Here is a 13017-nt window from a genome sequence, read left to right as displayed (position 1 = left end):
ATTTAAATGTTGGCGTTCTCCACTATATTGTAATCTCTTACAGGGCAGGGATCACACCCCATTTAGGTCTGTATCCCATTCTACCTTGCATACTGCTTTGCAGATAGTCGGTACTCAATAAATGTCATTGGAATGATCTCTTTGTTAATGAAATAATAATGGAACTGAACTCTTTTTTTTTTTCTTTCCCCTCTTTTATTTTCCTTTTTGGCCACTGTGTGTGGCTGGCGGAACTTCCTCGACCAGGGGTCAAACCCGCGCCCCCTGCAGTGGAAGCGCAGAATCTTAACCACTGTACCACCAGGGAAGCCCTTGTTTTTTTTTGAAACCGAACTCTTAAATAGAGGTTAACATAAAGGAATATAATATTCAAATAGTACCTACCACCTAAAATGTATGCTTTTCCTTATGCTCATTAAACGTTTGACCCTTTCTTCAGAATCAGATCAGGTTCAGCCTTCTCCGTGAAGCACTAATTGGTTGTCACAGCCTTTGATGATGGCTTATTTTTTTGTACCACTCAGGTGGCTGAGCATATTGGGTCTCTATCACATTAGATTTTCAGTTTATCATAGGGAAGAGGAGTTCAATGTCTCCTTGTATCCTATAAACATGGCGCCTTCACAATTTAGCACCTAATTATTTAGGTGCTAAATAATTTCTTGATGATGATCTCAGTGATCGTAATGATCAATAATAAGTGATTTACTGTTGAGGGTTCAGATCAGTTGCTTATAGCAAACCCCAAATACTTCACTTACATGTTTTCTAGGAGGCAAGTGCTTTGGGAGTGACAGCTTTGCTCCTGTGTTCCTCAGTACAGGCCTCCCTTCCAAATCCCTGCACCCTGACTCAGCTTGTACCCAGCCATAGCCTTCTCTATATTTTATTGTCATAGTTTTTCTGGAAGCCAGGGGATTTGGAGAAAGATCAAATGTTAAAAAAAAAAATCAAAATGTTTTTCCAAGGGTTAATCATGAACATACTGTACAAAGGGTAACAAAAGAATAGACATTATAGACACTGCAGTTCAGTATAATCTAATGGGATACTCTGGATACACACAATTGAAAATATGTAAGAATGTATAACATAGAAATACAAATGTATATATGATATATGAACAATTCTATCTCTATATCAGAGCCAGAAGTAATCAAAGAAGGCCTGAGGGAAGGAGAGAGGCAAGAAGAGGGGAGAAGGAAGGAAGGAAAGAAGGAAGGAAGGAAGGGGAGGTGAGATTAGATGAGATGAGAATGGGTCCTAGGAAGAAGGGATGGTGCTGTGTGAAACTTTGGGGTGAGTGGGGATGATGTCTGTGTGGTATATTTAAACGACTGGGTTGCTGGAGTGGCGCTCACGTGCCGCAGCAGGTTAAGAGACTGGTAGAGTAAGGAGGAAGAGGTAAACTGAAAAGGGAGCAGAAGGCTCAGTGTAAATTATGGACAGTGTCTATGAGGAGCTGCTTACAGATGTGCGATGTATTCAAAACAGCACTTGAAAAAAAAAACAGCACTTGAGGAAGATGAATTGCACTATAACAATAATAGCTAACATTTATTGAACACTTACTATGTGCCAGATGCATATATGTAAGTGATTTATGTATTAGCCCATTTCATCTTACAACAGCCCTATGAGGAAGACACTGACATCTCTATTGTACAGGCAAGGAAACTGAGGCGAAGATCTGTTAAAGTGCTTCTGATATAGCAGACCTATAATGTGAACTTGGGCTGTCTGACTCTAAACCTGGTGTTCCTACCCCTATGTGACGTGGCCTCTCTTTTCATAGAGCTCTTTTTTTTTTGTTTTAATTTATTCATTTTATTTATTTTTGGCTGCATTGGGTCTTTGTTGCTGTGTGTGGCTTTCTCTAGTTGCTGCGAGTGGGGGCTACTCTTTGTTGCGGTGCACGGGCTTCTCATTGCAGTGGCTTCTCCTGTTGCGGAGCACGGGCTCTAGGCACGCGGGCTTCAGTAGTTGTGGCACGTGGGCTCAGTAGTTGTGGCCTATGGGCTTAGTTGCTCCGCGGCATGTGGGATCTTCCCGGACCAGGGCTCGAACCCGTGTCCCCTGCATTAGCAGGTGGATTCTTAACCACTGCGCCACCAGGGAAGCCCTCCATAGAGCTCTTTACCTACGTGATAGAGACCTAGGAGATTCTTGAGGAGGTTGTGGTAGTCTGAGGCATATAGTGATTAGACCCTGAGCATGGACTGTGATCACAGAAAAAAGTGAGGAAGGGATGAAATTCTCCCATTGGAGAATCAATCAGACTTGCTAGATATATTTGAAAATGCAGAAGAGAGAGATTAGGAAGGTAAGGATGTTTGTGTCTAGATGACTTAATTCCAAAAATATTTATTGAGCACTTACTATATGCCAGGAACTGTGTTCCATGCTGGGGCAGGAAGAGTGACCCAAGTAGGCCACGTCCCTGCATTTATGGAGCAAGATTGTGTTATTAGTTTAAAAAAAACACACAGAAAAACAGTTATATGCATAGACTAAGTCTAGAAGGAATCCAGCAAACTGGTAACACTGGTTGTTTAGGAGGGGAAGAAGATGGAAACGGGCATGGGTAGAAGGGGAACCAGTGTTATGCCTACTGGATTTTAACACATCATGTGTAATCTATTCAAAAGTCATAATTGTTTTTTAAAAACTGAGATAATAAGACTGTGTACTAAGACATATATGTGTATGTGTGTGTGTTTGTGTATATTTGCCTCTGTATGCATAGACTTTCTGGCATTTCATAAGAAGAACTAGCAAAACTGGATGCTCTTGGAGAGGGGAATTGGGCAGGTGGGGAATAGAGGTAGGAGGGTGACCTTTCACTCTACACTCTTTTGTATCATTTGCACTTTTATGAATTCAGTTACTGAATACATTATATATATAAGTATTAATTTAAAAATTGAGGTTTGAAAATAGTAAGCAGAAACCTAGGAATAGAGGTTTTATATACAAAGAAAGTCGCTCAAATTTTTGACACGCTTTATAGACTAGTGAGCTTTCTCTAAGTTGTAACATTCAAAGAATGTTACAAACTTAACAGTCAAAGAAATAGTATGTGTGTGTGCATATTTGGTGCAGGGAAACAAGCAAAAACGTTGGTGTTTGTGAAAATAAGGGAACTGAAGTATTCTGGCCTTTGGCTAATGTAGGAAAAACTTCTCAGCAATCAAAATTCTCTAGATAAGGTTTCAAAAGACGCCTGAGGCAGTTTCACTTCATACAATAGACACACTGTTGAATAGGTTCAGCTGGTGGCCAACCTCCACCCAAGGCTTCAGGGGTTTTGTGCTTTCTTGTACAACTAACCCCAACAGAACAGCTTGTACTGGGCTTTTAATCTGAATTGATCCACTCAGTCCCAAACAAAGTTTAGATCATGAAACCCCTTATTCTTTCACAGAACTAGGAGGGCCAAATTTGGTGAAATCATGATTACAAAATTTAGTTTTGTTGCAGATATTTTAACTTTCAGAGTTTTAAACAGCTTTACTGAAGTATAATTGATGTACAAAAATTGCGCATGTTTTGGTATGGGTACAGCTATCACCACGGTCAAGATAACAGACATTTCCATCGCCTGTAAAAATTGTGCCTTTTTGTAATCCCTCCCTCCTGTCACTCCAGGCCCTCTCCCCTCCCTAGGCAACCACTGACGGCTTTCTATCACTATAGAATAGTTTGCATTTTCTAGAATTTTATATAAATGGAATCATTCAGTATGTACTCTTTTGTCTTCTTACACTCAGCATAATTATTTAGAGGTTTATCTATGTTGTAAGTACGAAGAATTTTTTTTCATTAAAATATTTGAGATTATAGGTCCACATACAGTTGTAAGAAATAATACAGGGGCTTCCCTGGTGGCGCAGTTGTTGAGAATCTGCCTGCTAATGCAGGGGACACGGGTTCGGGCCCTGGTCTGGGAGGATCCCACATGCCGCGGAGCAACTAGGCCCGTGAGCCACAACTACTGAGCCTGCGCATCTGGAGCCTGTGCTCCGCAACGAGAGAGGCCGCGATAGTGAGAGGCCCACACACCGCGATGAAGAGTGGCCCCTGCTTGCCACAACTAGAGAAAGCCCTCGCAAAGAAACGAAGACCCAACACAGCAAAAATAAATAAATAAACTAATAAACTCCTACCCCCAACATCTAAAAAAAAAAAAACAGAAACCCCTTTGCTTGCAACTTCCCTGGTGGTCCAGTGGTTAAGACTCCTCGCTTCCACTGCAGGATGGGTTCAATCCCTGGTGGGGGAACTAAGATCTCATATGCTGCATGGCGCAGCCAAAAAAAAAAAAAAAAAAAGAAATAATACAATGAGATCTTGTATACTCTTTACCCAGTTTCCCCCAATGGTAACATCTTATAAAACTATAGTACAATATGACAACCAGGATATTGGCATTGATACAATCTACTAATCTTATAGTCTTTTGTGTGGGTACATTTAGTTCTATAGTTTTTTTTAAATTTAAGAGTAATTTATTTGTTATTGATTCTTTTTTAATTTAATTTTTATTTTATATTGGAGTATAGTTGATTTACAATGTTGTGTTAGTTTTAGCAAAGTGATTCAATTATACATATATCCATTCTTTTTCAGATTCTTTTTGCATATAGGTTATTACAGAATATTGAGTTTCCTGTGCTGTGCAGTAGGTCCTTGTTGATTATCTGTTTTATATAAACTAGTGTGCATATGTTAATCTCAAACTCCTAATTTGTCCTCCCCCCCACACCAGTTCTATACAGTTTATCACAAGTAGGTTCATGTATCCACCACCCCCTTCAAGATACAGAAGAGTTTTATCACTGCAAAGTTCTCATTTTGCCCTCCTATAACCTCACCAACCTCCCAACCATACCCCTCACATCAGTTTATTCCTTTTCGTTGCTGAGTAGTATTCCATTGTGTGAATATACCATAATTTGTTTTTTCATTTACCTATTGCTGGACATTTGGGTTGTTTCCAGATTTTGACTGTTACAAATAAGGCTACTATAAACATTGCATTACATGTACAAGTCTTTGAATGAACATATGCTTTCACTTCTCTTGTGTAAATATATAAGAATGGAATGGCTGATTCATGTGGTAGTTGTATTCTTAACTTTTTAAGTAACTGACAAACTTTTTCAAAGTGATTGTAGCCACTAGCAGTACATGGGAGTTCTAGTGGCTACACATTCTCTCCAACACTCCAACCTTTTTTAAAAATCAGCTTTGAGGGACTTCCCTGGTGGCACAGTGGTTAAGAATCTGCCTGCCAATGCAGGGGACACGGGTTCGAACCCTGGTCCAGGAAGATCCCACATGCCGCGGAGCAACTAAACCCATGCGCCACAACTACTGAGCCTGCACTCTAGAGCCTGTGAGCCACAACTACTGAGCCTGCGTGCCACAACTACTGAAGCCTGCGTGCCTAGAGCCAGATTTCTGCAACAAGAGAAGCCACTGCGATCAGAAGCCCGCGCACAGCAACAAAGAGTAGCCCCCTCTCGTTGCAACTAGAGAAAGCCCGTGTGCAGCAACGAAGACCCAACACAACCAAAAATAAATAAATAAATAAACAAATGTATTTATAAAAAGAAATCAGCTTTGAGATATGATTCACATACCATACAATTCACCCATTTATTTAAAGTATACAATTACAGTGTCTTTAGTGTATTTACAGAGCTGTGCATCTGTCACCACAGTCAATTTTAGAACATTTTCATCATCCCCAAAAGAAACCCCATGTCACAGCGAGGTCACTGCTCCTCATTCGCTCCCCAGCCCTCAACACCAGTCGTACACAACCACTAATCTACGTTCTGTCTGTGTGGATTTGCCTATTCTGGACATTTTACGTAAATGGAATTGTACAATATGTGGACTTCTGTGACTGGCATCTTACACACATTAGTGTTTTCAAGGTTCATTCATGTTGCAGCATGTATCCGTACTTCATTCCCGTTTATTCCATTGTATGGTTATACCAGAAACCCACCCACTAGTGTATGGACATTTGTGTTAATTCTACACTGCAGCCTTTTATTTTTAAATTTTTAAATTATTATTATTTTTTTTTGCTTTTTAAAAATTTATTTTATTTATTTATTTTTGGCTGCGTTGGGTCTTCGTTGCTGCACGCATGCTTTCTCTAGTTGCGGCGAGCAGGGGCTACTCTTTGTTGCGGTGCACGGGCTTCTCATTGCGGAGCACAAGCTCTAGACATGTAGGCTTCAGTAGTTGTGGCATGTGGGCTCAGTAGTTGTGGCTCGCGGGCTCTAGAGTGCAGGCTTCAGTAGTTGTGGCGCACAGGCTTAGTTGCTCCACGGCATGTGGGATCTTCCCAGATCAGGGCTCAGACCTATGTATCCTGCATTGGCAGGTGGATTCTTAACCACTGCGCCACCAGGGAAGCCCTACACTGCAGCCTTTTAAATTGAAGCCATTTTTATAGGTATGTAGTGACACCTCATTGTGATTTTTAGTTTGCGTTTTCCTAATGATTAATGATACTCTATGTCTGAAAAAGTCTTTATTTCATTTGGTTTTTGAAAGGTATTTTCAAAATACTGTGTAGAGAATTTTGGGTTTAGAAGTTTTTCTTTCATGCCTTTGAAAACGTTCCGGCTTGCACTGACAAGATATTTGTTCCCATCTTTAGCTTTGTTCCTCTGTAGGTAATGTATCTCTTTTTTCCCTTGGCTGTTTTTAAGATCTTTTTTAATCACTGATTTTAAGCAATTTGATGTTTCTTCATGTTTCCTGTGTTTGGGGGTTATTAAAATTCTTGGAACTGTGAGATTTTAGTTTTTATGACACTTGGGAAACTTCTAGCCAGTCTTCCTTCAAATATCTTCGCCCTTCAGGAACTCCAATTACATGTACATTTGGCCTCTTGGAGTTGTCCTATGGCTCACTGATGCCATCTCTTTTTTCTAGTCTTTTTTGTTCCATTTTGGATCTTTTCTATTGCTATGGCTTCAAAATTTGATCATCTGAATTACTTCTAGGTCCATTTTGATTGATTTTTTCTCCTCAGTATGGTTGTATTTTCCTGCTTCTTTGCATGCCTGGTAATGTATTGGATGATAGCATTTCTTGAGCTTTGTTCTGGGACCCAGTTATCAATACTTAGAAGCAATTAGATCCCTTTGGTTCTTGCTTTGCAGGAAGCACTTGGTCAAGGGCTCACTATGGAAGCAAAAGCCTTCAGCCTATCCAATGTCCTGTGAAGTACATAGTTTTTTACTTGTTTCAGGTGAGAGGGTAAATCCTTTCCTTGTTAGTCCATCTTGGCCAGAAGCATAAGTTTATCTCCAACTTTTACAGAAATAATATTATGGGTTTATAATACCATAGTTAATTTATAATTTACATAGGCAAAATGGCAGAGATGGTACCCTAGGCAACTTTATTAATGCTCAAAAATTAATGAACTCTTAGGTGTAAGACATGATTGGCAATAAAAGATGGAAGGGAATTCTGGGGAAGAGTAACATTCCTTTCTACTTCATGTTACATCTCAAACTCAGCTTCTCTTCCTAAAATTTACCTACTGTATACCTGCTTACCTCAAAGCCTACGTCACTTTCTGCTAAGTGACAATAATCCTGGCTATTATTGATGAAAGTTGGGTTATTTCTGGCAGTTTTGTTCCTTCCTTCCTCTGTTATTTCTTAAATGCCTACTATGTGCCAGGGAAATAGTTCTAGGTGCTTGGTACATTAGCTCTTACTATGTTAAATAGCCCCAAATTTAGCAGCTTAAAACAATAAACTTTCAATAAGTCTGAAATCTGGGAGCAGCTTAATTGGTTCTGGGTCAGGGTTTCCTGAGGTTGTAGAAAAGATGTTGTTGACCAGGACTGCAGTTATCTAACGGCTTGACTGGGTCTAGAGGATTTATTTCCAAGATGCCTTTTATGACCTTTCTTTGGAAGCCATACTCTATAATTTCTGCGTTATCATACTGGCTACTTAAATCAGCCCTATCAATGTGAGAATAACTGGGGGCCATCTTGGAAGGTGGCCTCCACACTTGAGAAAGAGAAACAAAACAGACAGAACTCCCTGCCCTCAAAGTTTACATCCTAGTAGAAGCAGCTGGACAATAAATAATAACATGATAAATTACTCAGCAACTAATGGAAAAAAACTATTTAATAAAGATGAAGTGGTATTAGGATTGCTTTGGGGTCAGTTTGCAATTCTAAAATAAGATGTTCACAGTAGGTCGTACTGATATATTTAAACAAAGACTTTGGGTGGGGAGGGAGTGAGCTATGTAGGTATCTAAAGGAAGAGCATTCTAGGGCACAGTGCAAAGGTCCTGAGACAGAACCATGCCTGATGTGTTCTAGGAGCAGCAAGGAGCCAGCATACCTGGAGTGGAGTGTGCAAGTACAGTAGATGAGGTTAGAGATGAGGGAATAAAATTGAGTGAAATGGGGAACTATTGGAAGATTCTGAGCAGAGGGTTTTATACTTTTTTCATTCCCTCTTACTATGTCTTGCACTTCTGTTCAGTAAGTATTTGTGGACTGATTTCAATGGGAGCCATATGTGAAAACGCTGACTTAAGAGTTACATACTAATAGTGACGACTGCCCGATAGTCCTAGGGCAGCCAGAAGGGGAGTTTTCTTTTTGTTTGTTTGTTTTTTGTTTTGTTTTTAACATCTTTATTGGGGCATAATTGCTTTAAAATGGTGTATTAGTTTCTGCTTTATAACAAAGTGAATCAGGGGAGTTGTTTTGAGGCAGATAAAACATAGTGGAACCTTCAGGCTACACCACGTAGCTAAAAATAATTTAGAAATACCATTAAGATAATTTACATACTTAAAAAAAGGTCTTCAGTCCCATTGTCTCATTCTTTTGAATGGAAATAAAGGCGGCTTCCCTTTGTCTACTCTGACAACACATGATAGCGTTTTATACTATGACCACAAGCAGTGCATCACAAATATAGTGTCACTGAGTCACAATGTAGTGTTTTTAAAAGGAGAGTACAATGTTAAGATCTGATAATTTAATAAGAAAGAATCTGATCAAATTTCCTTCCAGGGCATAGAACAGTTAGCTACTAGATTAGTGACTTATTGGTCATAATTGTCAGGTGCAAGAAAGGTTACTGTGAAGCAACCACTTTAATTAGGTTCTACAATGATAATTATTTTAAATGTGATGACCTGCTTCTCAGCTGTAAGAACTTTATGTTCTATAGGAAGTGAGTGTTGTTACACTTGCTTATGTGTATTTTAATAACATGTTTTATAAATGCCTAATAAATAAAATCTTCAAAAAATTACTCAGAATTATTCTGCCTTAGCATAGAGTTCATCTCCTCAGGACAGGCGGTACCAGAACTTCAGTGTTTTTTGAACATCATGATGAATGAGTGAGCTGTGTGGTGGGTTAGCATCTGCCCCCAAATGCATTTGGATCCCTGTTTTATCAGGTGGCACGGCTTCCAGAAAGATGGGAAAATGACACTCGTGTCATGTCTCCCCTCCCGTTCCCCAGTTTCTACAGTCTAAAGTACAGAGCTTTATCAGCGCTACAAAACGTCTGCTGACTCCTGTCAGTCCCAAACTGTTACCAGCTTGCAACCAGATAAGTACAGAAACTGAGGGCAAGCGTTTAAGAGCTTTTATAATACTTGGCAGAGTAATTCTGTCGGTTGAACTTTTAAAAATCAGGCTGTATCTTTTTAAAAATTCATTTTCATAGTTATTGACTTACAGCAGTTTACACAGTCATCCGTCCATGACAGATTGGAAACAAAAACTGGTCCTTCATGTCAAAAATGTTAACACTGTTCTAGGTGACCCTTTAGCCCAAATACCAACAGAAAAAAAGGCCTAGTGATTCCTGCATCAATCCAGCCTTGTCTTTTTGAATGTGTGAATTCCATTGGCCTGTCTCTGAACCCACCTGGCCTTACTGCAACCTTGGCCTCCATCCTATATTTGCATCTGGGCTGAAACACAATATACTCAGCCCAGCATGTCTTCACAGGGCTGTGCCTGCCCAGAGGGAGCTGTCTTCTAAATTCATACTACTGTCCCTGCATGGTATAGAGTATGGTAGGTGGCTCAAGGGGAGGTGTGAGCAACAGCAGGAACTTTTCTGTTAGATACTCTTATTTACTATAGCTCCGTAACTTACTTTTCTCACTTAACATGTTACAAAATTGTTATCATGCCAACATAGACCTATAAGTTTTGATAGCTTCAACACATTTCAATGGACGATTATTTAACCAGTTCCCTACAGGCCCACAGGCCTGTTAAGCAATTCTTTCAAATTATAAGTAAATAAATTGAAGAAGTTTGCATAAAAGTTTATTCTTTATGAAAGTGCCCATAATCTCACAATCTCAGCAGAGCAAATCTGGGCTCCTTTATCCACCTTTTGGCTCATTAAACTCAACATGTCCAAAAACAGACCTGTTATCTCCTACCCCAGTCCTCTTCCCTTTCCCGAACTGTCAGTAGAGCCAAGCTAGAGAACACTAGGTCTTCTACTTACCTCTTTAGTGTCTCATGTTTATCATTTTCTGTTGCAGTGACTTCACTGCATTAGTGGTAACATTTCTTACCTCTCCTCTTGAAGGAGTCTAACTGGTCTCCTGACATCCAGTTTTTTCTCTCCCCCCTTGGCCGCACTGTGCGGCTTGCAGGATCTCAGTTCCTTGACCAGGATTGAACCTGGGTCGCGGCAGTGAAAGCCCGGAATCCTAACCACTAGGCCACCAGGGAACTCCCCAGCCTAACTTTCTGCAATCCATTTTGAAGCTCCCTCCAGGATTTTTTGCCCCCAAGTTAAGTTTCTTCAAAAAATTTTCCTTATGATACAGAACTCTTTAGCTGAGAACAATTTCTAGAGTCAGCTATGAGCCGCCAGTAGCCAGTACTGGGGTGGGGGTGGGGGGCAAGCCAAGGGGGAAATGAAATCCAAATTTAGCACCAAAGTACCCACTGGCAATCTTTCCACCATCTTAATCACTTTCCCTCCTCCCTCCACACTCAGTCCCTCCACCTAAATGGAGATTCTTGCTATTTCTATAGCAAGCAATTCACCTGGAACTCTTTCAGAAAAGATCTGCTTAGAAGGCTACATCCTTGCTTGTTACTTAGTATATTCCCACAGCTCTTAGCTCAAAGATGACCTTCTTCCATTAAATCTTTCCTAACCTCCCTGGCTAAGAGGCTCTTGCAGCACGTCACTATCAGATCACTGTTTTGTTTTTAAATACAGCAGGTTCTTATTAGTTATCTATTTTATACATATCAGTGTATACGTGTCAATCCCAATCTCCCAGTTCATCCCACCCCCCCCATCCCGCTTTCCCCCCTTGGTGTCCATACGTTTGTTCTCTACATCAGATCACCTTTTATAATCTACTTCCTCTACTAGAATGAGATCCTAGGAGGGACAGTGATTACGTCTTACTCACTTCTATATTCTCAGCATCTAGCACTATGTTCTGCATTTAATTCACACCCAGTATTTTTAACCGACTATTCATGTAGTTTTACCTAGTTATTATAGTGAGCACATTTCCTTTAAAATTTTAATGTACTTGCATAGACATTATGACCAGATTAACTGGGACCCTAATTTTTTCCATCTAGGTTGTTTCTACAAGTGACTTCGTATATGGCTATCTACCTACATATTCCCTCAAGTTAAAAACGCACTGCCAGATCATCCTTCCTAGGAACTATTTTCCAGGGTACCATCATTGAATTGGTATGTATTTCCATAAAAGCTTCACCAGCATTAGATTTCATTATTTTTCCTTATTTTGCAGGCTTTTAATCCTTGCAAAATATTGAGGGCTGGTTGGGGAAAATGTTGACTGGGAGATACCATGAGCCTGTGTGGAGCATCAGGGTAAAGGACATCACAGGGTTAATGAAGGCGGCCAACTTCCAGGGTTCAACTCAACCTTACTACTAAAATGCTAAAACTGAAGTCAGAAGAAGCAAATGTACTATCAAGGATGGGGAACGAATTCTTCAATTGTAAATAAAGTAGGTGAAATAACTGAATCCCCAAGTTTTAGGTAGCTATAAAAGGGAGACTTATTTGGAAAAGGTTTAGCTGAGACTGCACAGTGATTAAGAAAATGAGCCAGTTTTGAATCTAGACATTTCTACTTGTGCAACCTTGGGCAAGTTACTTTAAACAGGACAGTTTGGGGGATGTTTCAGTCTTAAGTTTCCATTAACTAAATCCTCCTCCCCAAGGACAGGAATAGTATGTTATCAGAATAAAGGAGACAAACCATATGGTCATTTCAGTGGATGCAAAAAGTGGGTGAGGGGGGATGGGGGGGGAAGGAGTCTGCCAAAATTCAGTACCCATTCATGAGAAAAACAGAGCAAACTAAACAGAAGTAGACTATGTAAAAGGTATCCATCTAGGCATCTACATAAAACCAATAGCATTTTTTCTTATTTAATAAATATTTATTTAATACAAATACATTTAAAAAATTTAATTGGAGTAAAATTGCTTTACAATGTTGTGTTAGTTTCTGCTGTACAATGAAGTGAATCAGCTATATGTATACCTATATCCCCTCACTCTTGGGCCTCCCTCCCACCTCCCCCCATCCCACCCATCTAAGGTTGTCACAGAGCCGCCACACGGAGCTGAGCTCCCTCTGCTATACAGCAGGTTCCCGCTAGCTACCAATAGCATTCTTGACGGACTGCTCTTTTCTTCCTAAAATTGGGATGAGCATGCCTTAACAGAAGACCAGGATAAGGCTGAGGCGAGGAAAGCCCCTAGGGAGCAAAATGCAAGGATGCACTCACTCCCAGATGCCCACTTGCATCACCCTGACACTACCTCCTTGAATTCTGCTCCCTAGGTTGTCTTCCCAACCTCATCTTAGTAGGCCTGCTCTTACCACTTATACTCAACATGTATTAGAGGTCCTAACAGGGCAATAGAGAAGAAAATAAAAAATTTTTAAAACCAGT

General features: G+C 40.1%; 1 long non-coding RNA gene across 1 annotated transcript in view; it reads left to right on the top strand.

The window, feature by feature from the left end:
- The window catches only part of LOC138842314 (uncharacterized), a 43763-nt gene that overhangs the window by 28063 nt on the left and 2683 nt on the right, over positions 1-13017 (top strand). The window contains exon 3 of the long non-coding RNA XR_011376697.1: positions 11659-11776. This is a non-coding gene — a long non-coding RNA (uncharacterized lncRNA). The remainder of the gene's footprint in view (positions 1-11658; positions 11777-13017) is intronic.

The sequence above is a fragment of the Globicephala melas genome, chromosome 14 (assembly GCF_963455315.2).
Source record: "Globicephala melas chromosome 14, mGloMel1.2, whole genome shotgun sequence".
NCBI lineage: Eukaryota > Metazoa > Chordata > Mammalia > Artiodactyla > Delphinidae > Globicephala > Globicephala melas.
Note: the sequence above shows the minus strand (reverse complement) of the source record. Positions and strands in the feature narration are given on the sequence as shown.